General features: G+C 44.2%; 1 protein-coding gene and 1 long non-coding RNA gene across 4 annotated transcripts in view; one reads left to right on the top strand and one right to left on the bottom strand.

The window, feature by feature from the left end:
• CAMK1D (calcium/calmodulin dependent protein kinase ID) overlaps positions 1-24,749 on the bottom strand; it is a 440,028-nt gene that overhangs the window by 172,739 nt on the left and 242,540 nt on the right. The window lies entirely within an intron of this gene.
• LOC121014814 (uncharacterized) lies at positions 15,497-19,508 on the top strand. The gene is made up of 2 exons (XR_005783439.1): positions 15,497-16,029; positions 19,457-19,508. It is a non-coding gene; the product is annotated as an uncharacterized LOC121014814 (long non-coding RNA).

The raw sequence follows: 24,749 nt of genomic DNA on the forward strand, positions 1-24,749 counted from the left end.
CTGTTGTGTCTCATGGAATAGGGAGGCCCGTGGAAAAGGAGAGAGGTGCAGGAAAGGCAAATCAAGAACAGACCAGTCAGAACACACACAACAGTTATCAATGAAGTCTGCCATCTTGCATGGCATAATTTGTGGGGCCCCCAAACAATTACAATAGTAACATCAAAGATCACTAGTCACAGGTCACCATAACAAATATAATAATAATGAAAAAGTTTGAAATGTTGCAGGAATTACCAAACTGTGACACAGAGACACGAAGTAGGTAAATGCTATTGGAAAAAAATGGCACCAACAGACTTTCTCAACACAGGGTTGCCACAGCCTTCAATGTGTTAAAACCAAACAAAATCCCTCCAAAACACACACACACACACACACACACACACACACACACACACCCCACAATAAATGCAAAGTGCAAATAAAATGAGGTATGCCTATATGTATCAAGACCATAGTAAGTATTTTTCATTAGTTTATTTAATACACCAATCCTATGAAGCCGCTACTGTGAGATAATGAAAATATATATTGGCCTCTGCCCCTGGTTCCTGGCACAGAGTGGTAAGAAAACTAGGAGCATCTCTTATGTTAATATTTGGCCTCTGATGCCATCCCTGACATAGGGCTTCTAAAACTTACAAATTTCTGGGTGATAGGAGTGTCTTTTTGTTTAAGTTTATTTATTTTTTGAGAGAGAGAGAGAGCGTGCGCACATGAATGGGGGAGGAGCAGACAGGAAGAGAGAGAACTTCAAGCAGGTTCCATGCTGTCAGCACAGAGCCCAAGGTGGGATTCAATGTCGCGAACTGTGAGATCACGACCCGAGCCCAAATCAAGAGTTGGATGCTTAACCGACTGAGCCACCTAGGCACCCCTGGAGTGTCTTTTGTTCTAATGAAACTATCTGAGTGGGTTCCTGGATGACTCCTTGGTGAGGGCTGGTCACTGAAAAAAACCAAGTCATCATTGGAATTTTTATCCCTGCCCCCACTTCCCTGGGGAGGGGAGAAGGGCTTAAAACAGAGTTAATGATCCATCCTACCTACATGATGAAGCTTCCACAATATCTCAAAAGTACAGGGTTCAGAGTTTCCAGGTGGGCAAACACATCCATACCAGGAGGGTGACATGCCCCCAATCCACAAAGATAAAAGGCTCTATGCTCGGGAATCTCCCAGACTTCGCCCTGCGTATCTCTTCATCTGGCTATTCATCTGTATTTTTCATCGTACCCTCTAATAAATTGGTAAACATAGTGTTTCCCGGAGTTCTGTGAGCTGCTCTAGCAAATTAATTGAACCCAAAGAGGGGGTCATTGGAACCTCTACTCTTGAGCCAGTTGGTCAGAAACACAGGTGACAACTTGGGCTTGAGACTGGCATCTGATATGCTGGGGCTGGGAGCAGTCTTGGGCTGAGCCCTTAACCTGTGGGATGTGACACTATCTCTGGGTTAGAATTGAGTTAAGTTATAGGACACCCTGCTGGTGTCCAGAGAATTGCTTGGATGTGGGGGACACCCACACATTTAGTGATCAGAAGTGAACTTTTGCAGTGTTCTGTGTTAAGTAGTAAAGGAGATACATAGGGAAGAAACACACAATAGGGAAGAACTGGGTTTTTTCCCACATATGAGATAGTAAAATGGGAAAAATTAGTTCAATATATCATTCCCCCCATTTTTAAAAGAGGAAAACTAAGACACCAAGACATTAAGTAAGTATTCCAAGGTCATACAACTGGTAACTGGAATTGCCAAGAGTCTAACTCCCAAGTCCATGTTAAAGCACTTATACTATAACTTTCTGTAAACTAAGTTATAATGAGAATATGGAAGAACTCATATAAATTCAGTTATTTGTATGAAATCATAACACCTAAAGTCAGGACATTACATTTCCTAACTAATGACACAATACCCACTTCTGGGGGTACAGAGATTTGAACTATCCTGAAATCTAATGGAAGCTCTCAAGATCCTTAGAAACATCCTGACACATGAAATCCCAGTGGGTCAAAATGAGCCAAAAGAAGAGATATTCAGAAGCAGAAGGAATAGTTAGGAGTCTAGAAATTGAAACTAGAAAGGGCCTTGCATCAGTCCACATCTGCTAGTGTCATCAAAAGGAACAACAGGGGCACCTGGGTGGCTCAGTTGGTTAAGTGTCCAACTCTTGATCTTGGCTAGGGTCATGATCTCATGGTTCATGAGTTCAAGCCCTGCATCGGGCTCTGCACTGACCATGCAGAGCCTGCTTGGGATTCTCTCTCTGTGTGTGTATGTGTGTGTATATGGAAAATAAATTTTTAAAAAAAGAATAAAGTGGACAAAGAGTTGGGGATGTCAGCTACAAGCAAATGGCAAACCAAGGTGCCACTAACCTTGCATAGCTTATATAGCTAAATCCTATAGTTCATCATTGTCTTTCTAAAGGCCAAACAGACCTTCATACATAAGGAACATTCATCCCCAAAAAACATACCTTTCTAAAATGCTCATGTTTCAAAGGAACAATGTCACTAAAAGCAGCTTTAGGTGAAGATAACCTGACTTAGTTTTAATCACTTGGCATCTACCAGGCCCAAAGTAAACATCAGCTGATACATCCATGGTGAGAAAGTAAATGCTTTGCATGGCAATCTATGCTAAAGTTTCCATAATCACCAATGAAAGACAGATGAGCTGGACAGAGGGAAGTGGACTCAGGCACAGAGAGAGAGCGAGAGAGAGAGAGTGAAAAAGAGAGAAACTGACTGGGAGCACAGCATACATGGGCATTGATGCAGAGGCCTGCACATGTGGTAACTGACAGCCAAGCAAGAAATCCCTAAAAAGAGCCAGGAAAACATTTGAAAGTTAATTCATGCAAAAAATTGTACCAAATGCACAAGTAGGCCCTGTTCCAAAGCCCCCAAGCTGGAGGGAGCATCGGGACCCAGAGAACAGGCACTCTATGGAACGCGCATGCGTCTTTGAAACAGCCGCACCATTTCTCCCTCCCGTTAATTCTCCACAGGTCAAAGATTCACAAATTTTGAACTCTGTTAAAACAAGGAATGTTAGGAAAACAGAGAAGAGAAGAGAAAGGAAAGTTCCGTATATTTTCCTTTCCTTATCCTATCATGGATCGTTGATCTGGAGCGGGAGGAATGGTGGCAGCAATTATGAGTATTGCTATAATTATCAGAAGGAGGAAAAGGCAAAAAAACACCTTTCCATTGTGTGATCACTGGAAATGGTCAATCATCTACTCTGGTTAAAGGGGCCACTGGAACAGAAGAGACAGGAGACAAGGTGGTTATTAACTGAGACAGAGCAGAGGATGGTGAGGAACAGATCTCCACATGGGAGCTCAAGATGAGGAAGTTACGTCAATGAGTGGAGACAGGCTTCCTGTCCTCGTGTCTCAAACACTTACGGGTTAATTGTCCAGTCAGGAAAAGTCCCTTCTCCGGGGGAAAAGCAAGCGCCTCTTTTCAGATAAAGACCATAAAAGACTAGGTCTTTCACTACCCACCACCCCCTTTTTTCTAAACCACCTGGAAAATTTAAATGCCAGTCACAAAAAAGATCCTATAGTTCTCAGGCATGGCAAATTGCCTCAAAAACATTTGGAGAATATTGTGATGTCTTGGAAAACACTCTGGTTTGTCTAAGTAAACACAATGCTTTCAGGAAATAAAGAAAATCATTTCCTCCTTTCCTAGGTCAGATTATCTCCACCCTCACCCCCACCCCCTCCAGTTATAAGCAGCACAGGAAATAATGCTGAGAAAATCAGGATACTGTCAGTCACAAGGGAAAGTGGTAGAGTTGAAATATTTGCCAGATGGCATTAAAAAAGAATACCTTCCCTTTTTATAACTTACCAGGCACATTCACAGATGGTACTTCATTTCATTCTCACAATTCCACAAAGTAGGCATTATTTTTCTTATTTTGCAGATGATCGCTCCCAGTTTATAACCACTTAATTGTTCTCTCTCCCTCCCTTGCTCTTGCTAACCATTCTCCAGGCTGTCTCCTGAACCATCAGCCCACAAAATAAAAGTGATTAAACCTCTCAGCTTGAAATCCTTCCATAGCTCCTCATAGCGCAGGATGAAGTCCAAATGACTAGACACAACTTACGACGTCCCATGTTGCTCGGTCCTTACCTGCCCTCCCATCTCCACCATTGCACCAAAACTTTACTGGCCTCGGGCAGCTCTCACATACCTACGTACACCGTCTCTGGCCACATAGTGGGCTCATTCCCTTTCGTATCTTCTCACCAACCGATGCATCCTCCTAGACGGGATTCGTTCTACATCATCCAATGAGGACCCTTTGCTATTCCTCACCTCATGCAGGATGGATCCTCTCTCTTCTGGACCAGCCCAGTTCTTTGATCACTTTGTTGCTGTACTGCATTGCATCCATCTGTCTGTATGTATATGTGTATCCACATTTAAATGGTTTTATGTGCAGAAAAAATGTCTAAAAGGATACACATCAACCAGCTACTAATAACCTCAGAAAGTGTGCTAAGGTAGTAGGGGATTTTCACCTTGTAGTTTTTCTGTGCCAGGATTCTTCATCTGAACCAAAGAACAGAGAAAAAGGATTCGAGGGACCATTTTCTCACTTCTCCGGAGGAAGGTACCATTCTAGCTGCATAGGAGAGAAAGTTAATTCAGAACATACCATGAACTCCTTGGGGCATTTGAGCTTGATTCTCTCACTGAACACAAGTAGAAAAACGCTCCAAGACCGCTACGCTGCCAGACTTTCACAAAGAGGTGCTTTTTCAAAAGTTCTTGATCAAAATCATTAACACCTGGTTCACCAAAATATATCCAAAATGCCGGACACAAAGAAATACATACTAATTAGTCTAACTGCTCAAGAAACCAAGACATTAGATTGTATCTCAGCTCTGACACATTTAACTGCAAGATTTCAGACAAGCCATTAAATACTTTCTCTTGATTTCCTCATTTGTTAAATGAACATTAAAGTATATGGTCTCGGGGCGCCTGGGTGGCCCAGTCGGTTCAGTGTCTGACTTCAGCTCAGGTTGCGATCTCATGGCTCGTGAGTTCGAGCCCTGTGTCGGGCTCTGTGCTGACAGCTCAGAGCCTGAAGGCTGATTCAGATTCTGTGTCTCCCTCTCTCTCTGCCCCTGCCCTGCTCACACTGTCTCCCTCTCTCTCAAAAACAAACATTAAAAAAAATTTAAAACATATGGTCTCATTTTTTATCTGTTTACACATACATATCTATGTGTAGAGGTAAAATATGCTATGTATACACATGTATGTATCATATTACATATACGGTGAGATCTTGTCTGTTGAGAATATGGGCGGCCACAGGAAAGACCAGAATTCAAAATCCAAAGCTTCAAATCATCTCTTTGCCACCAGCAGATGGAGCTGTAATCAATGGGAGACTAAAGAGCAAAGATGGGTAAGTATATCAACTACATCTTAAGAATGCAAGGCAGTTTTATTGTTGTTGTTTTTAAGGAGTAAGTACCACATGTGATACTCTCTCATTGTGAAATAAGTTTTGCTTTGAATTCTTAAAAACAAACAAACAACAATTAAAATCCTTGTGTGCAGCTGACCACGTTTTCAAAAAAGGCATCTCCGGCATCCTTCGCACCATGTAGAATACACAGGGTGGGGGCCTGGCCAGCATTCCCTGACAGCCTTGGGAGGCAAGGCTAGCGCCTGTAACGGTGCCCTGGGGTGGGGGTCAGGGCACTACCTTAACTGGCTCTGTCTCTATGGGACCGTATTCTGGTGATGTCACTTCCCAGAGTGTCAGTTTTCTCATCTAGAAATTAACTTGTCGAACAGGATCCTCTCTGAGGGCCTCTCTAGTAATCAATGAGTTTAAAATGATAATGATTGCATTTGAGTTTGGGCAAATGTTAGGGAAATTTTGAAGTAAATTCTAGTATACTCTCTCAATATCATCCCATATAGCTATTAAGATTATGTTGAACAAGAAATAATATTAACTTGACAAAACTGAAAAATAATAAATCTGAATGAATAGTATAATAATAATTATATAAGAAGAAAAATCTTTTAAGTGTTTAAAGAATGGAATAAAATATAACGGAACTAAGTTCAATGTTTATGGTGATTCTGTGAAGCAGAACTATTAGTATTGTTTCTTTTTCTTCCTGTTTTAATTTTTCAAATTGTATAAAATTAAGATATATGGCTTTTATAGTGGAGAGAAACAAAATTTAATAAAAAATAAAAAGTGAAAAATAAAATAAAATAAAATAAAATGATAATGAGGCAGAGTGAAGCAAAGTATATAGGAGCCCCCAAAGCTTGACTCTAAACTGATATTTAGGGTTCTCTAGGATAGTGCTTGCTGCACAGAAGCCTGGATGACAACTCTTGTTTCAACAGGCTCTTCTGTGTGGGTAAGTTCATCAGTTAGCCATGGAATAGAATTTCTTAAGGTAGGAAGCCATTTACATGGAAAAGACCTCCTTTTCCCTCCTCCCATAGTCAGCCTCTGCAATGCAATGCACCAAGTGAGAAATGGCTAATTAATTTGCTCATGTCTAGAAGAGCTCCAGGAGACCCAGCTGATGCCTGGTGGTCTTTAGTATGAAAGAGAAAGAAGTTGGGTCCAAATCAGTGTGAAAAACCAAACACATACCAACATTCACTGAATGTTCTAAACAATGAATAAATGAACGCACAACGAATTCTGGCCTTCCTAAAGTCTTACAGACCAAAGATAATCAAAATCTGGATACCTGAATGGAAAACAAAACAAACCACACACACACACACACACACACACACACACACACACACACACACACAAAATCATTAAAAGGTTTAACTTTATGCTTCATTCCTACTCCTATGACCACCCAGGAGAAATTACAGTGGGTCTCAAAATCGGCTGTATGTTTGAATTACCTGAGGAGTTTGAAAGCGTACTGACTCCCAGGTCCATCCCTGGAGATTAGGATTTAATCGGCATGGGATGGGGCCTGGGCATCAGGATTTTTTAAGCCTCTCAATCGATTCGGATGCAAAGGTTGAGATCCAGTGGTAAATTACTGAGTTTGCTGCAAAAACCCTGGAACACGGCACAAGAATTCCCCACGAGATACTTGGGAGGTTGGCAGTGCCACAGCTGAGGTGTCCACTTGCAGCTGTCTTGGCCGAATACACTTACTTCACAACAGGTCTGATTTAAAGGTAAGGTGTCCTGAGGATAAAGGATCAAGTCTACCTGTAGCCAACTCAGTCCCCTCAGGAAGAGAGTATGAAAAATTAGCCGATGTCAACTGGTCAACTACGACACCAGCTTCTAATATTTCTCAGTCAGACCTTGAAACTCTAAGACATTTAGGGGAATGTTGTCCTTTCTTTCTTCTGATTTTTTGGTAACCTTTGGTCAAAGTAATATATATTTTCTGGATGTTTCAATACGAGAAGAGATGCCTGGAATCCGGGAGAACATCGAGAGGCTCGCCTGTCTCGGAACAGAGATGAGGCCTTGTAACTTTGATTTACTAGCTCCACTGATATGAAAATACAGCATCCAAAGGTGTTCCGGGTTCACTGCAGATAATTACAATGCGAACTTAGAGGCCATGCCCGTATGAAATACTGCTGACATATAAGCAGGCTCCGCCTGCCTGCACCGCATCCTGTGGCTTCATTAGACACAATTTGCACCCCAGACTGAAGACCCTGGGCTGGAATTCAAGAAGCATCTCAGATGCTTCTAGCTCTGAACACTTGGATTTATGTGAGCAAAAAGGAAAGGGGACCAAAACAGTGCATTGGAATCCTGGGGAAAGACATCATTTCCTTTTTCTTTCCGACCATAAAATCCCCATGCTTTTCCCTGCGCTGATCCCCACAGTGAGCACCCTGGGTTTCACGACTTGAACCCAAGACCATGCTGAGCCAACAGGTGCTCCGACTGACAGGTTTAGCCACCTGATCCTGGCACAGGCACAGCCTTCACACTGACAGAGAGACCCAGGGGTGAGGGCAAAGAGGCATGGGACTGTGGCCTATGCTCCCTCCAGATAATGAAGCATCTGGGGCCAGGTGAGCATCTGCCTAAGTCTGCTAGAATAGTGTGCCACTTATTTATATAGTGAGAAGCAAAATGTTAAAAAAAAAAAAAAAAGATGGGGTGGAAAAGAGTAAGAAGAAGAATAGAAAAGGAGCAAAGTCTTCTTTGGAAAACCATCTAGCATCAGTCCATTTCAGACTTCAGAGGGTTGAACATGCACCCTAAAGCATTCCTTGCTGTTCTAGGAAAGCACCCACGTTCAGAGATAGTTTTTGCACATCAGTAATTAATGCTGCCACACGGTCTGTTCAGGTCAGACCCAGGCCTTCATATCATCAGGGGCATTCAAATGGAAAACATTACTTTTTTCAAGCACTCACATGTTGGGAATTCATAAGGGTGCTTGTGGTTGGTTGTGTATAATATATACATTTCAAAAACACAGAGATCATCTCTGTTAGTGTGTATCATAAGGGCAACTCTATACTCTTTCTCGAAAAGAGCGACCTCTTCATAACTGCTACTGACTGGGGTCATGATTAGAAAGAACAGTGTGTTTCCCTTTGTTGACGACTTTTTAAAAGGTGTGTGATATACACATCATCTTTCCAAATTACAGTTTCAGGGGAGATGGATGTTAAACGCCGAGGCAGTTCTGAGTTTGTAGTTTTATTATGTCCTGCTAATAAAAGATCATGATAACCCATGGGGAAATCAGTTCTCAAGAAACTTGCCAGGGTGAGCTCCAGGGCTATGTGCAATTCTCAGGAATGATAATACTAATTAACTACGGTGAATAAACCAGTTGCTAATCACCCAGCTCTCGAGTCCTGAGTTTGCAAGGGAATTAGGAAGGCAATTGTGCCATGAGGGACGACGGGGTAGGAGAAATCCAGCCGTCAGAGCCCTGACAATGACACAAAGGTAGCCAGAAAGGGGAGGATGGCAGTTGCCGAATTCCTGTGTCCCAGTGGTGTCTATGGTCTCCAAGCCAAAGAACAGGGGGGACTGGCCCAGGCTGAGGTCGGACACAGGCTACTGGGTACATCTTCGGTGATTCTGCTTTTTGCAGAACAAGGTTTAGAGATATTTATTCTCTGAGCATCAGAGCATATTGTCCACTGGCTAGACTCCACTGAGGTCACTTTTGGCCGGTGCTTCTCAATCCGGTTTCCCCCAAAGCCCCCAGGTTCTCAATAAATATTTTAGGAATTGTAATGAAATACAACTGCACAGACCCAACTGCAAGAGATACCAGATGTGAACACACAGTGGAGACCCCCAACATGTTCACCGGCAGCCTCCTTGCCAGGATCTGTAATAAAGTCATAAAACTGAACTTGCAAATTCACTCTGGTGAAATACCACACTTCTTACCTGCTTATGTTTCGGGGTTCTGTAGAAGAATTTATTTTTTACAAGGGTTCTGCTACTAAAAAATGAAGAAGGAAGGAAAACAACAGAGCAGAGTGGGGGGAAAAGGGAAGGAGACAGGAAACCAGTACAATCAAGAATTCAGAAGTAAAGAATAAAGTTTCTTCCCTAGAAGAGGACTATTAGTATATTTTCAGATACAAGGAGAAGTGCTGTCCCTCAGAAAGTTATTCCCGAAGATGCTAATGTACTTCTTCTTCCTCAATCCTTGACCTCTTTGGAGTCTTTTTAAGTTATGTTAAAATCAGGAAGAAACTAACAACGTAACAATAGGGACAGGCAGGGTGGTGAGGAGATAAAAACACAGACACATATACACACACGTGTGCATGCATGCACACACAGACACGTGCACACACATACACATACATACATACATATATACAGTCTGGAGGCCACTGTCCTTAAGCCCAGTCTCAAGTCACACTGCTGGGTCCACAGCCTTGGAGCTGCTATTTCACCAGAGGCCGGGAACAGCCCGCACCATGTAATACACTCTGTACACAGAGAACCTAGCAGAATGATTTATCTTAGGGAAAGGGTGCCAAGAACATTTGAGGAGCAAAGAAACAGAGAGAAAAAGGGCGTGTGTGGAGGAAGGAGCAAAGCGTGTGCCTCCTGAAAAGCACACACAATCCTGACTCAGGATTATTTCCCAGTCTCACTATGCAAAAGCAGAAGGCAGCCAAAGGCCCCGTGTGGCCGTGCGCTGGTGGATTTCAGGAGCTTTAGGGGGAAGCGAGCTCTACTTCCGGGAATGAAGACGGACAGTTCTAGGCTCTTGCAGTAAGGAGGTGGAGTTAGAAGAACCATCTGGCAGCTTTTCCTCTTTTCCCTTTTTTCTCTCTCTCCCTCGTTTTTTCTTGGGGGGTGAGGAATGGGGCTGGCGGTAGAGGTAGCATTTGGAGATCTAACATGGTTTGATGATGAATAAATGCAGAGAAGTTCTGCTTGACAAGACAGCCATGCGATGTCACGACAGAGCACTGTGCATGACAGCCACCACTGTGCTGCAGGGTGAAGTGTGTGCGGGGAGAAGGGGAAGGGAGGGCAGAAGTGCGACTTCTGCTGTCACCACGGTCCTGTCCCAAGCTCACTGCATCCCTTATTTGCAGATAGCACGCATAAAACTCACAGACCTAGACTTCATAAAACAGTGAGAGAGTACCTACAAGAACCAGACATGGGGCTAAGTAAGCAGTGGGGAATAAAGACTAATGAGACAGTCCCTAAAGCCAAGCAACGCCCAATACAGCGTGGGAAGACAGATGTGCTTAAAACCATCATGATACATCACGGCCCATGTCCTGCCAGGAAGCCAGCCAAGGGTGGGGGGGTGGGGGAGGCGGTGAAACACAGCCAGGTTCCACGTCTTCCATGAGCTCTGGGTGCCAGCAAGTTTATCACGTAGAGGAAGACAAGGAAAAGAGCCCACCAGAGGCAGGGAACAGCATTTGCAAAGACACAGAAGAGTAGTGTGCTGTACTGGGAGAGAAGAGTGCTCGGGTGGGTAGGGGTCAGGGGAGACCACTCCATGAAGGTACACTGGGGAACCTCCTGAGGGGCTTTGGTGCCAAGTTCAACAGTGGGGGTTTTATGCTAAAGGAACGAAGAAGCAATTTGCAAAAGACCCAGCTCTGAAGAAAGGAAATGGAGTGTTTTGTGTTGCAGAAATTTTTAAATTGAGCAGGGTGAAAAAGCTCTTTAAAAAACATGCTTGAAGACCTACCCTATCTCTCCTGCAGACGGGGTAACTTTGAACATGAAATTCACTTTACTCCAGTCCATGTTTAATTTCCCAAGTGGAAAGTTCATATGTACGTTTCTCTTTCATCATGAGCAAGTATAAAACGTCAATCTGACAACAGTGTAAATGTCTAGACTTCTTTGGGGATCGGGGCTAACTAGAAACTCTTAATAGGCAGTGATGGGAAGACTAGAGTCTTGTGAAATGTCAAGTTCATGATTCTTTCCGCTGTTTGGTTTGTTTGTTTGTTTGTTTGTTTTTTTCTCTAAAGGAAAGGGGGGTTGTGAGAAAGAAAACGTATCTGTCATTATCTGGGGTTTTGTTCTTCAGTTTTCCTATATCTCCAGAATTGGAATGTCATTGACCGTTGTCTCCAGAAAACACACTGTACATATTGGAAAGACTTTTTTATCTTTGACAACCACAAACACCTTGAATAGAGAATATTCGAGTTACTTCATGGAATTTCTGGTAATTCAGAAACCCGCCTAACCTTCCATGGGCTCCCAGCAAACAGCCTCGGACCATTTACCAGTTTGGCCTCTTTCCTTTCAGAGACTATCTGTTCTTTTTCTTCTTAACTGTCTTTCAAACTTGGTACCTAATAAAAACACAGACTGAAAGTCAAGGCAGTAAACCTCACAGCTGCCTCTCTGTATTAGTGTGTGTTCAAACTCGGCACAGCACAGATCTTAAGAGATACCAAATAAATAAAGCGTCTCCCAATGAGCACATGGCCCCTGATCTCCACATATATTGGAAAATAATCTCTGAAGTGGAGAATAAATAAACAGAATAACCCTAAAGTCTGTCTAGTGCAGTGGCAGAGATCAACTGATCATCAAGCTCCCCCAAGTAACAGAGAAAAAAACAACAACATACATTTGCACCTCATACCAGATTCTACTAAAACACCATTGCCAGGGACCTGGGTGGGACCTGGGAATCATGTATATTTTTTAAAGTCTCTGACAATTCTGGGATGCCTGGGTGGCTCAGTTGGGTAAGCATCTGACTTCAGCTCAGGTCATGATCTCATGGTTTGTGAGTTCGAGCCCCGCGTCAGGCTCTGTGCTGACAGCTCAGAACCTGGAGCCTGCTTCGGATTCTGTGTCTCCCTCTCTCTCTGCCCCTCCCCAGCTCACCCTCTCTCCCTCAAAAATAAATAAATGCTAAAAATTTTTTAAAATAAATAAATAAATAAATAAATAAATAAATAAATAAAGTCTCTGGCAATTCAGATGATTAGTCAAATTTGGGAACCAGTTTGTTGTAGCCAGCCCTCCATTTACAGATGGAAAAATGAGATGACTGTCCAATAAACTCTCAGCTACTTATGACAATATGTCCCGGTATATCATTTCTTTATATTCTATGAATAAACAGTTGTTGTAGAAATGAAGTGATAAATGAAGACAACAAGGTAGTAAGTAAAACACGTTCTACCTCCTACCCAGTCTGAATTTGGGGTTCTCCGATTCCTTCAAGGTGATGGAATGGGGAGGGTCTCTGGGGGCAGAGCGGAGGGCACATGTACTGGGTGGGAATTATCTCCCTGGGCCTGTATTCCCTGCAGACACCTCACCCAGGAGAAGGGCATGGCTGGCACAGGGGCTGGAAGGGACCCGTGAGCCAGGGTTCTTCTTGCCGGGGATCAGGACAGAACCTTCCCCAGATGAAAGCCAGCCTCTTCCCCTCTCTGTATACATTCACACATGGAACTGTGTATATAAACTTCACAATGACAGCTTCTCTACTAAGTCCTGGCATACAGAACATTTTGAAGGCAATTATTATGTTTCTAAAGAAAAAGAATCCAACATGACAAAGGACAGAGAATTTGTAAAGCTTTAAAGCAGTAGAATAATTTCTGCAATTCAGTTGGATGTTGGTAGTCTCATATTTTTTTTAATCACTACCATGTACGTAGAGCTTTCTATGTGCAGGACACTGGGTTAATCACCCCTCATTTCAATGTCTTATTAGAACAACTGAGGGGTGCCTGGGTGGCTCAGTCAGTTAAGCATCCAACTTTGGCTCAGGTCATGATCTCATGGTTCATGGGTTCGAGCCCCACAACAGGCCTTGTGCTGACAACTCGGAGTCTGGAGGCTGCTCTGATTCCGTGTCCCCCTCTCCCCTTCACACTCTGTCTCTGTCTCTCAAAAATGAATAATAAACGTTGAAAGTTAAAAAAAAATAACTGAAATGCTTGGGGAGGGGCCTATTATCCTTACGCTACAAGAAAAGAAACACATTTCAAGGGATTTAGCAATCAGCGCGGGTTACTTATGTGGCACATTCTGGATTCCAACCCATGACTCATTCCTAAACAGACTTCTTTCTACCACAGGAATTGCCTTTGAAACAAAAGCATGGATGTATCTCTCCGTATTTCTTTGAGAAAAGTTAATTTTTCCAGAGAAAGAGAACTTTGACTATTTCTGTAATAGCATGACAGTATTGGTTATATAACAAGATTTTTTTCACTTTTCTACTCTATCTATAATTGTGGTCAGAGAGGGTTCTTGAAAGCTACACAAGTCAGCTGGGGAGAAACTATGAACTATTAAAATGAAAGAATATTAAAAAGTCTCACTGACAGTTCAGGAAATTACTATCTTAACATCCTTGAAAAAACTATTTTAAAATCAATTACAAGAATGCTTTACTTCAGGGGTGCCTGGGTGGCTCAGTCAGTTAAGTGTCTGACTCTGGCTTAGGGCATGATCTCACCGTTTGTGAGTTCGAGCCCCACATTGGGCTCTGTGCTGACAGCTCGGAGCCTGGAGCCTGCTTCAGATTCTGTGTCTCCCTCTCTCTCTGCTCTCTCTGTCTCTCAAAAATAAATAAACATTAAAAAAATTATTTTTAAATAAAAAAATTTAAAGAAAGACTGTTTTACTTCAGAAATCACCTTTCATACAAAGATTCAAGGTTTTACCTAGTTTCTGGATAAAAATACTTAACAGAAGAGAAAGGAATAGTAAGTCATTCTTCTTACATTTATTTTCTATTTTAGAGGAAGATCCTCAACAGAAGCTATTTATGACGTTTCAACTACTTAAAAAAAAACAAAAAACAAAAAACTAAGCATGTGTGATGAATTACAGAAATTCTTCAAACAGTATGAAAATAATTCAAATAAAGCCAGGTAGCCTCATAATGAAAATGGACACATTAACTGTAACATATCCTTAGTCTTATTTACAACATAGGGAGTATTTTTAGATGAACTGTCCATAGGCTATTTTCACATGGTTGTGGCAGGCACTAGGTTGCCTCTCATTGGCCATGAAGCTCTTCCTTCATTAAGTTCTTGATTTTCACTGGGTCCACATTGCTGACTCACAGCTTGTGCTTTGGGGAAAATCACCTCTACCTCTGGCAGTAAGACTGTGTGAGGCATCTGGCTCAGGCCTGGAGCAAGGACACAACTGTTCTAGGAGCTGCTGGCAGCCATCTTGTGAGCAAAGAAGAAACTCTAGAATGAAGCTGTGGACCGCACAGCAAAAAAAAAAGGGGGGGCAGAAGCCAAGGTCTTGATCTCAAGTATTGTTTTACTGAATCAAACCAAATGTAACCCATCCTGTCTTTGGAGGGTCAAACACACCAACCAATCTCCCTCCTTGGTTGCTTGAGTCAATTTCAGCTTTGTTTTCTGTTGGTTACAATCAAAGGCATCCCAATTGATACAGACGGTCCAATAACTGAAGAAGTTTGCATTATTCTGAGTTGTTCCCTAAGTTTGAACAAAAATAGAAGTATAGTTCATATCTAGCTTTAGAAATCCAGTTGAAAACCATAGGGTTAGTGTAATGACAAATATGTCATTATTATGGATCCTGGCTAAAAACAGTAGGGGGTAAATGGTTGCTCCTGTCCAATAGAAAGTGTGGGGAAAGTGTTAACTGCTCCCCATACCCTTCAAGGAAGTGTTCAGCCACCGAGACTTGTGAAAATAACAAGACAGAAGATGATATCTGAGAGACATGATAAAGATGAGATGCTAAAAGTCTGCTCTATAGAAGAAGGAAGTGGATTTAAACCATTTGTGAAATTATCTAACCTTCAAACAATCCCACTTAGATTTCTGCATATCAGAAACCAAATCCTGGGCGCCGGGGTGGCTCAGTCTGTTGGGCCTCTGACTTCGGCCCAGGTCATGATCTCACAGTTCATGAGTTTAAGCCACACATCGGGCTCGGAGCCTGGCGCCTGCTTCACATTCTGTGTCTCCTCTCTCTCTGCCCCTCCCTGACTCGCTCTCTCTCTCTCTCTCTCTCTCAAAACTAAACATAAAAAAAAAAAAAGAAGTCAAATCCTAACATATGAAACTGCTATGTGAGCAACCTGACACCTATTTCCACTTTCGTCACAGATAAAGAAAAGATCCACTGAACACAGCCTTTTGGAATATTAACGTGAAATTCATAGGAACTTGTAATGGCTTATGAAAAAATAATGTAGAAAGTGATTTCTCTGCAGAGTTACAGAAGATAGGAATCAGAGCTTGCACAACCAGTAGGGAAAATATATAATTTAGTACAAAAGGCCTGGTGCTCCTTCAGAATCGGCGGAGAGCCTCCACGTCTGAGGTTACTGAGATTCTACGGGGAAACTTCCAAAGCCCAGATGGCTGGGAAGCGCCAGGAGCTCTGAGGAAAAGGTGAAGGCAAGCCAAATGCTGAGGCAGGAGCGACAACCCGGGAGAAGAATGAAGATGAGCCAGTTTCTGAGGAGAAAGGTCATGGAGGTTTCCAGTGATGAGGCAAAAGCTTTAGGTAAGGAAATATTGAATTGGATGGCGTTGTGAGATGTTGGGTCATCTGATCTGTCACAGACATGAAAGGAATTGAATTTTGGTGTTAAAGGTTTAGTCCCTTGGCATAATCCTTGGGTCTGGCTTGCATTTATGTTTGGGACTCACACGAGTGGAAAAAAGAGACATTTATTTTTGTTGAGACATTCAAAGAGGTAACTCTGTCCTGTTTGTTTTACTCAGGCAGCTCTGGGGGAAGGGACAATGGGGGAGAGGCCTGGGGGACAGGAGACTTTTACACCCAAAGAAGGCTGGCTTGCACAGACCACATGAAAAGAAAGCGTTGCTTGCCAAGGAGAATAAATAAGTTACCCTAGTTTTTACAGTCATTTGGGGGGAAAAAGAGAAAGAAAGAAAAGTTACGTAACTCACTCTTCCAAGACTACTTTTGACTCTTTTTTTTTTAACCTCAAATATACTAGGAAAAACTCTGAAATTTTCTTCATAGAACACTCCCCTATACTCACTGGAAACGACTACAGAGCATTCTATATCCTTCTGTATTGTCAAGACCCAATCATAACTAGAAACCCTAAAATAAAGAGAGTGGGTGGAAAATCCAATTAAAAGCATACAAAACATGCAAAAAAAAAAAAAGAAAAGAAAAGAGACCAGTATTAGGGTAAATTTAATTTATTGTGTCATCTATTACTGGTAGAATTATTTTTGAATCTAGCCTCTGGCCATATGTAAATTTAATAAGTATGCTATTGGAAAAAATATGTTCTGAGGCAGCCCTGGGGAAAATCCCTAGAAATTTCCTTTCAGGTTCCTGCTGTCCACTGATCAACAGCGTTTGGGCATGACTGCTCAACCAAACATCCATCCATTTAAGTGTGACATTGTGTGTGTGTGTGTGTGTGTGTGTGTGTGTGAGAGAGAGAGAGAGAGAGAGAGAGAGAGAGAGAGAGATTCCTATGTCACCTCCAAGGATATTCACTAATTCATTCAACAATCATCTACTGAAACTTACTACACACCAGCTCATGTCAGGGCTGCACTCAATGACTCTCGGCCCATGCCTCAAGGAAATCACAGCCTAGTCCATTGATAGGTCAATAAATAATTACAACACACGGTGACAGGTACAGCATTGCCGGCACGTGAAATTTCATCCAGGTCAAAATTTTGCTGAAAACTCACTGCTGCCTCAAAGTTTTTCCTGCTTCCTTTTTTTCAGGTGCTCGCAACACAGCTCTCTTCCATGACGAGTTTCACAGTCTATAAAGAATCAACTTTGTAGCTATAGATTTAGCTGTTTCTATCGTTTCAATATTCACTCATTATTAAGTCAAAATAATTTACGAAAACTGTATTTTAAGCCAAAGGATATCAATGATAACTGATAGCATAGTCTTTATTTTTTTTATCTTCTGTTTATTTATTTTATTTTTAAGTAAGCTCTACCCACAATGTGGGGCTTGAACTCATGACCCAGAGGTCAAGAGTCACATGATCTACTGACTGAGCCAGCCAGGCAACCCTGATAAAGCAAGCATTCTTTAAAATCGACTTGAAAGAGGGGTGTCTGGGTGGCTCAGTCAGTTAAGAGTTCGACTTTGGCTCGGGTCATGATCTCATGGTTTGTGAGTTCCAGCCACTCGTCAGGCTCTGTGCTGTCAGTTCAGAGCCTGGAGCCTGCTTCGCATTCTGTGTCAACCTCTCTCTCTGCCCCTCCCCCACTCATGCTCTGTCCCTCAAAAAACGAATAAACATTAAAAAAAATTTTTTTAAATCAACTTGAAAGAAAGAATTTACCCAGAATACACAGTTAAGTGAGAAATTCCAATCTTTTTCATGTCACCACACCGAAAAAGATCCCATTTGTGGAGCACTGCAGTAAAAACAGAGCTAGGCCACGCCCAGCAAACTCAGGAGCAACACAGAGCAACACAGGAGAGCTTTGGTCAGGAATATTCTCTGAGAATGTGTAAAAAGTGTGCTCAATCTTCTTTTTTTTTTTTTTTAATTTTTTTAACGTTTATTTATTTTTGAGAAAGAGAGAGACAGAGCATGAACGGGGGAGGGTCACAGAGAGAGGGAGACACAGAATCTGAAACAGGCTCCAGGCTCTGAGCTGTCAGCACAGAGCCCGACGCGGGGCTCGAACCCACGGACCGTGAGATCATGACCTGAGCCGAAGTCGGACGCTTAACCGACCGAGCCACCCAGGCGCCCCTCAATCTTCTTTTTACCGAATTGCAGACAGATGCAAATAGCCCGATTTTATCTCACTTAACAACAACAACAACAAAAAAATGCTTTAGGTTCGTCCATTACTAACATCCTCGTGGTTTCCACAGAGAAAATAAAGTACCAACTGCCGCTGAGCTCTTGTAGCTGGTCTGTCCAATAGGTTTGCAAAGAATAAGCTCCCCAAGCCAGGTTCAATGCCGTTGATACAACACACCTTCACGAAGCACTCACACGTGGAAAGCTGTGCTAGCACGTGGGGTTGCCACGTGTGACACAGAAAGCACAACGCCCATCTCTACAGGGAGGGGGCCTGGGAACGGAGAGGCTCCCAGGTGTGCCCGATATAAAATCATTTTACTTTCTACCGCCCCCTGCTGGCAAAACCTGTAACTGACACAGAGCCTCGCCTAATTGAATCGGATGGGGAGGCAAGCTGACAGCAACCAAAATCCCAAATCAGGAAAAACATACTCCCAAGCAGAGTGAACGGGAAGAGTTTTCTAGGAGCAGAAATTACTGCGTCTAGGAACACAGATTCTCCTTGGTGAGAGGAAGGAGCTGTTCTGTGGAATAATAATAAGGACATCTGTCGGTTTCTATCATCCAATACAGTTTTTTTCCCTCATTAAAGTCACAGAGTTTGAGGGACTAGTGCTATCAGAAATCATCAATGATTCCGGCACATCCACCGAGGGAGTTTTCATGTAAAATTTCAGGTGCAGGGAAGTCTCCAGGTGAACACCAGGGATGCAGACAGAATCTCCAATTAAGGAATATATATCCACGAGTCATTGGATTGTTACATAATAATCCTTTCCCACAGAGCACTGTAATGAGAACCACCTAAGGGCTTAAAGGATCTGGTAATGAGTGCAATAATATGCAAATCAATGTAGCTAAACACATAATAAACAGATGGACAGTGAAAAACAAAATGTTAATTAAAAAGTAAATAAACATTAGATCTCTTTTAAAGCAAGTTTTCACATGAGAGTGTCCTAGAAAAAATGGAGAAGCACATTCTCCTGGGGTTTCCTGGGAGTCGGGGTGAGCAGAATAGACCAACCCCCAAAGCCCTTTCTGATTTCGATCCTACTTCTTGAGAAACTTTTTCTCCCTCTTTGTAAGGCAAATAAAGGGAGAGCTGTTTTTTTCCTTCTGACGCTGAGAGTCCTGTACTTTACTGCCACCAGATGAATTAATGTGCACATTCGGCACGAGATACTGAACACCTGTGTGTCACAGGAAAAAACTGAGGGATGAGGCCCCCACCCCAGAAGAGAACGAGACAGGTGAGACCGCCTGTTGTACTGAACACTGGGAGGCAACTGGCGGAGACAGAGACAGTGATGGAGACAACAGTGGCCAGAGAAGGTGTCTCTGAGAGGCTTTCCCCACCACAGTGGAGAGAAGGTACAGTCTCACCTTCCCCCTTCCACACTTCCACCACATTTAAGGATCTGATGATACAGGGGCACCTGGGGGGCTCAGTCGGGTGAGTGTCCGACTTCGGCTCGGGTCATGATCTCACGGTCTGTGGGTGTGAACCCCGCGTCGGACTCTGTGCTGACAGTTCGGAGCCTGGAGCCTGCTTCAGATTCTGTGTCTCCCTCTCTGCCCCTCTCCCACCCGTGCTCTGTCTCTCAAAAGCAAATAAACATTAAAAAAAAAAAAAAAAGAGGATCTGATGATAGAAAATGAGGCACGGGCAGGGAGGTCTGCACAGGCAGTGCCAGAGAGGGTAAGCCTATTCCTTCAGCAGACATTCACTGAATCTGAGGACAGAGCTATGAGCAAACCCCCTAGGTTGTCTCAGAGGACACGGAGACTGGAGTGGACAGGCTATGCTGTGAGTGGCATGCCAACTTGGGGTTGTGGGATCAAGCGGGGGTGGGGGGGGAGCCTGAGCAGCTGCAGGGGCTTGGAAAAGACTTCCTGGTGGAAATGAATGAGACAGATGAAGGACCACTAGGCTTTACTCAAGCAAAGTGAGCTGGGCTGGGCTGGGAATAAGGCAGACAGTGTCCTCCGGGCCGAGAAGAGGCTTTGCAAAATGGGGGCCGGGGTGGGGGGGAGCAAAGAGCACTGCACGTCAAGAACAGCACGGAGGACTTGGATTATAAAGCACTGGGGGTGGGGATGGGGAAGGATGGTGGAGGCGCAGGGGTGAAGCCAAGAACGAGGGCTAGAGCATGGAGCACAGCCAGGCCAGGAGGTTGGACTTTATCCAGATGGCAACGCAGAGCCATTAAAAGTCAACTTGAGGAGGGTCATAGGATGAAAACTACGGATCTGCAAATGGGAAAAACTGAAAAATCAGCTGGGACCTTGACCTCTGTCAATCCCCAGCCCTTCACATTGACCTTCGGGTCAGTGGATGAGGAAAGCCCTACCGTGTGTGTCAGAAAAGGGAGAAGGGGAGGCGAGGCAGAGATGGGGGGTGGACACAGAGGAGGAGGGGGCTCCTTCCATTCCCTGAGGGTTTCTCACCACAAGGATCTCGGGAGCCCCACCCACCTCCCCCCATCATTCTGCTGCCTGTGGTCACTGGAGGCACCGGCCAGCAGGGGTGGTAGTGGGGGGGTGAGGAGGGGATGTCACGGGGCTCCCGGTCGGGGTGCTGGGTGGCCTTCCCCTGCTCTCTAATATTAGAAGCCAGCTTCTGCCTTTGCAGTGTTTTCCCTCTTATTTGCATGTCAAACTAGAGAAAGCACATGTTTCTTTCCCTCTTCTACCATATGTTTGATGTTACCATCTGAGTGATATGCCTTAATATAGCACCACAGCCTCATAACGGGGAAGGAGCTGAGGATGCTTTACTGCTAATTCCTAACCATGTTCTCTAACAGACTGTTTCTTCCAAGAATAAAAAAGATGGCTAACATTTGCACGATTTTATGCAACTGACTTGGACCCCCCACCCCCAAAAAACGAGGGCACCTGTACATTAGCAAGTCTGGTACCAGCACCATGAGGATCTTCCCTGGACCTTCCATAGTATCAACATTTCTACCACCTACCACCGCACGCATCCCAGCCAAGGATGAGGCTAAGAAGGAAATCCTATGTCATACTTCCACGTGTTGTCACAAAAGAAAGACACAGATGCCATCGTCAACGGGCAGAAAGATACATGTAACGGGGAAGATATTTGCTGCCTCGCGTTACTTAAAAAAACCACCGCGTGACTTTTTAGAGGGGGAATTATTCTCAGCAGAGGTACATGGTCGTCACATTTTAGGGATACGGTTCCACATCGTCTTCCAAAAGAAAGCATGGTTTTAATTTTTAGCCGTCTTTGCAGATGCCTGTTGTGTTGGCGCTCACGTTTATCCATTAGGAAAATCTGAGCACAAGAGAAACATGCCGAGCATTCTGAGAAAAATGTGAACAGTGCTCTTGTCTGTGTTGAAGACAGTGACTGCGGGGAGGCAAGATGCCAGAATCCAAACTGCAAGCTGAAAATCACCATGGAACAAGTGGGGGGCGGGGGGGGAAGGCCATGTCTTTGGAGGAGCTGAGTACAAATTCCCATCCCAACCTTCAGCAGGGTAACCCTCTCAGCCTCTTTTCTCATCATAAAAATAGTGTGTATAATGTCCCCTTATAGGGGTGCCTGGGTGGCTCAGTCGGTTGAGCGTCCGACTTCGGCTCAGGTCATGATCTCGCGGTTCGTGGGTTCGAGCCCCGCATCGGGCTCTGTGCTGACAGCTCAGAGCCTGGAGTCTGCTTCCAATTCTGTGTCTCCCTCTCTCTCTGCCCCTCCCCTGCCGGCGCTCTGTCTCTGTCTCTCAAAAATAAATAAAAATGTGGGGCGCCTGGGTGGCGCAGTCGGTTAAGCGTCCGACTTCAGCCAGGTCACGATCTCGCGGTCCTGGAGTTCGAGCCCCTCGTCGGGCTCTGGGCTGATGGCTCGGAGCCTGGAGCCTGTTTCCGATTCTGTGTCTCCCTCTCTCTCTGCTCCTCCCCCGTTCATGCTCTGTCTCTCTCTGTCCCAAAAATAAATAAACGTTGAAAAAAAAATTAAAAAAAAATAAATAAAAATGTTAATTAAAAAAAAGTCCCCTTAAAGGATTATGGTGACAATTAAATTAGACAACATATAAAATACCTGGTACCTAGGCTAAACAAAACATGCCTACTAGCAAAGGAAGCTGTACAAACATACTCCAAGGTCTTGAGCTCAAGACGGAAAGACTTTGCAGGTGATGAGTGAGAAGCAATGTGATGTATTTCATGCCACTGGGCTGTACACTTAAAAATGGCTAAGATGGTAAATTTTATGTGTACTTTACCACACACACACACACCCTCCAAGGACAATTCAGAAAGTATTTAAAATGTCTGGATGGAGGGGTGTCTGGGGGGCTCAGTCGGTTAAGCATCCAACTTCAGCTCAGGTCATGATATCACAGTTCGTAGGCTCGAGCCCCACATCAGGCTCTGCGTTGACAGCTCAGAGCCTGGAGCCTGCTTTGGATTGTGTGTCTCCCTCTCCCTGCCCCTCCCCTACTCTCTCTATCTGTGTCTCTCTCTCAAAAATAAACATTTGAAAAATAATAAAATAAACAAAGAGATACAATGTCTGGATGGAGAAACTCACAGTAATCAAGGGAGAGATTTCTTCCACTTTAAATAGCTTGGTTTTCTTTCCAGCCTAGTAGGCTACTTATCACTAGTGAAATATGCATTTTAAATAGTGAATTGGAGGGCATCAGGGCGGAGCCCTGATGCAGTAGGATTAGTGCCATCGTGAGAGGACACACAAGACAGCCCTCTGTCTTGGCCACGTGTGGACCCTAGAAGGAGGCCATCTGCAAGCTGAGAAGAGAGCCCTCGCCAGAAACCGAACCGGCTGGCAACTTGATCATGGACTTCCAGCCTCCAGAACTGTGAGAAATAAATTTCTGTTCTAAAAATAAATAAATAAAAATAAAAATAAAAAATTAAATAGCATATCCGCACTCATAAAGTGCTCAACGGAGCGTCACTTAACTATAAGATGAAAATGCTGGGTTTTATCAGGAATCACCCATTATAAGAAAGAAGGAAGAAAATAATTAATCGTGATGAGATAAAAGCCTTAGTTCAACAGATCCTTGCTCCGGCTCTAAACTTCAGTTTAACATTTAAAAATAAAACCAGTTGCTGCCGCCTCATTTCTACGGACTGTGGACATTTGCAGCGCCGGGTACCAACAGACCTGAAATGCAGATGGGCCTCTTCCGGCCCCGGGAAGATCCCCTGGGCCCTCCTGCCTTTGAGAGGTGTCTACCCCTGCACCCACCCCCAGACTGGAGCTCCTGAGGGCAGGACCTCCTCCCCATCCCTCCGGGGGACACCATGGGCTCGGAGGGCGCTCGGGAAACGACTGGTGAGTGAAGACGTCACATTTACTCTAAATGGTGAAGTCTGAACAGTTTTGCACTCAGATGTTTCAGTGATTATATTTATTAAACCAACAGAGGGGGGAGAGGGGGGAAGCATCTGTGGGCTGGACATCACAGGAGATGGCACTTGTCCGTGCGGCTGTCCCCACGAGCAGATGGTGCTGGGACATCGGGCTCTCGGTGCACGGTCCACAGAGGGGCCTCCCAGCCCCCAAGCCCTCGTCCTCCACCACTGACCCCCACAGCATCCTCTCATAGCCTTCACAGCACACATCAACTTCTGAAATTATATGGTATATTGTTACCTCCCCCCCCCCATGTGACCCCCATCAAAATGAAGACTGTCTTAGTTACTGTTGTATCTTATCTCCTTAGCTCTGTACTGGCACATGTGGAATGAATGAATGAATGAATGAATGAACGAACGGAGGATTGACCAGACCAAATCCTAATCTCCTCTTTACGCTGTCACCCACGCCCCACTGAACATGGCCACCAAAATGACCTCCAAATGCCTGGCTCATGCTATGAGGCCCCCTTCCTCCCCTGGGAACCCTGACACATTGCCTCTCAGTGGCAGGGAAGGTGACAGGGAACGGGCTGGTAGGGAGAACAGCTGCACCAGACTCTAGGTGCAAGCATGTGGCACATCGGCATCACAGAAAAGTCTAGAATCATGCTGACACTCAGTGGGGAAGGCAGCTCAAGCAGTCCCAGAGGCCCGGGCAGAGTGTCTCCTGATCACAAGGTACACAGAAGGAAACACAGAAGGAAAAGGATGTGCCGTACCAGCTGGACAGGGGACAAGAGTTCCTTGGTCCCTCATGCCACTCAGTTATGTGATGAGCCTCAAAACCTTCCATCCCGTGTCTATCCCTGTAGAACCATGCCTGAAGGACAATGGGTGGGACGACAGGCTGGCCATGTGGGGGCTATCTGATGGCTGAACACAGCTGCCAGAGGGACCCCTGGAGGCCTCTGTTTGGAGGTGTCTCCTGACAAAGCAGATGGTGGGTTCTGCGGTTATGTTTTATTTATTTTTTTCTTTTCCAAATGAATCACTGCACATTCTACGCTGTGCGGGATGAGAATAAGG

Source organism: Herpailurus yagouaroundi, unplaced genomic scaffold, assembly GCF_014898765.1.
Source record: "Herpailurus yagouaroundi ecotype Mexico unplaced genomic scaffold, PumYag 203, whole genome shotgun sequence".
NCBI lineage: Eukaryota > Metazoa > Chordata > Mammalia > Carnivora > Felidae > Herpailurus > Herpailurus yagouaroundi.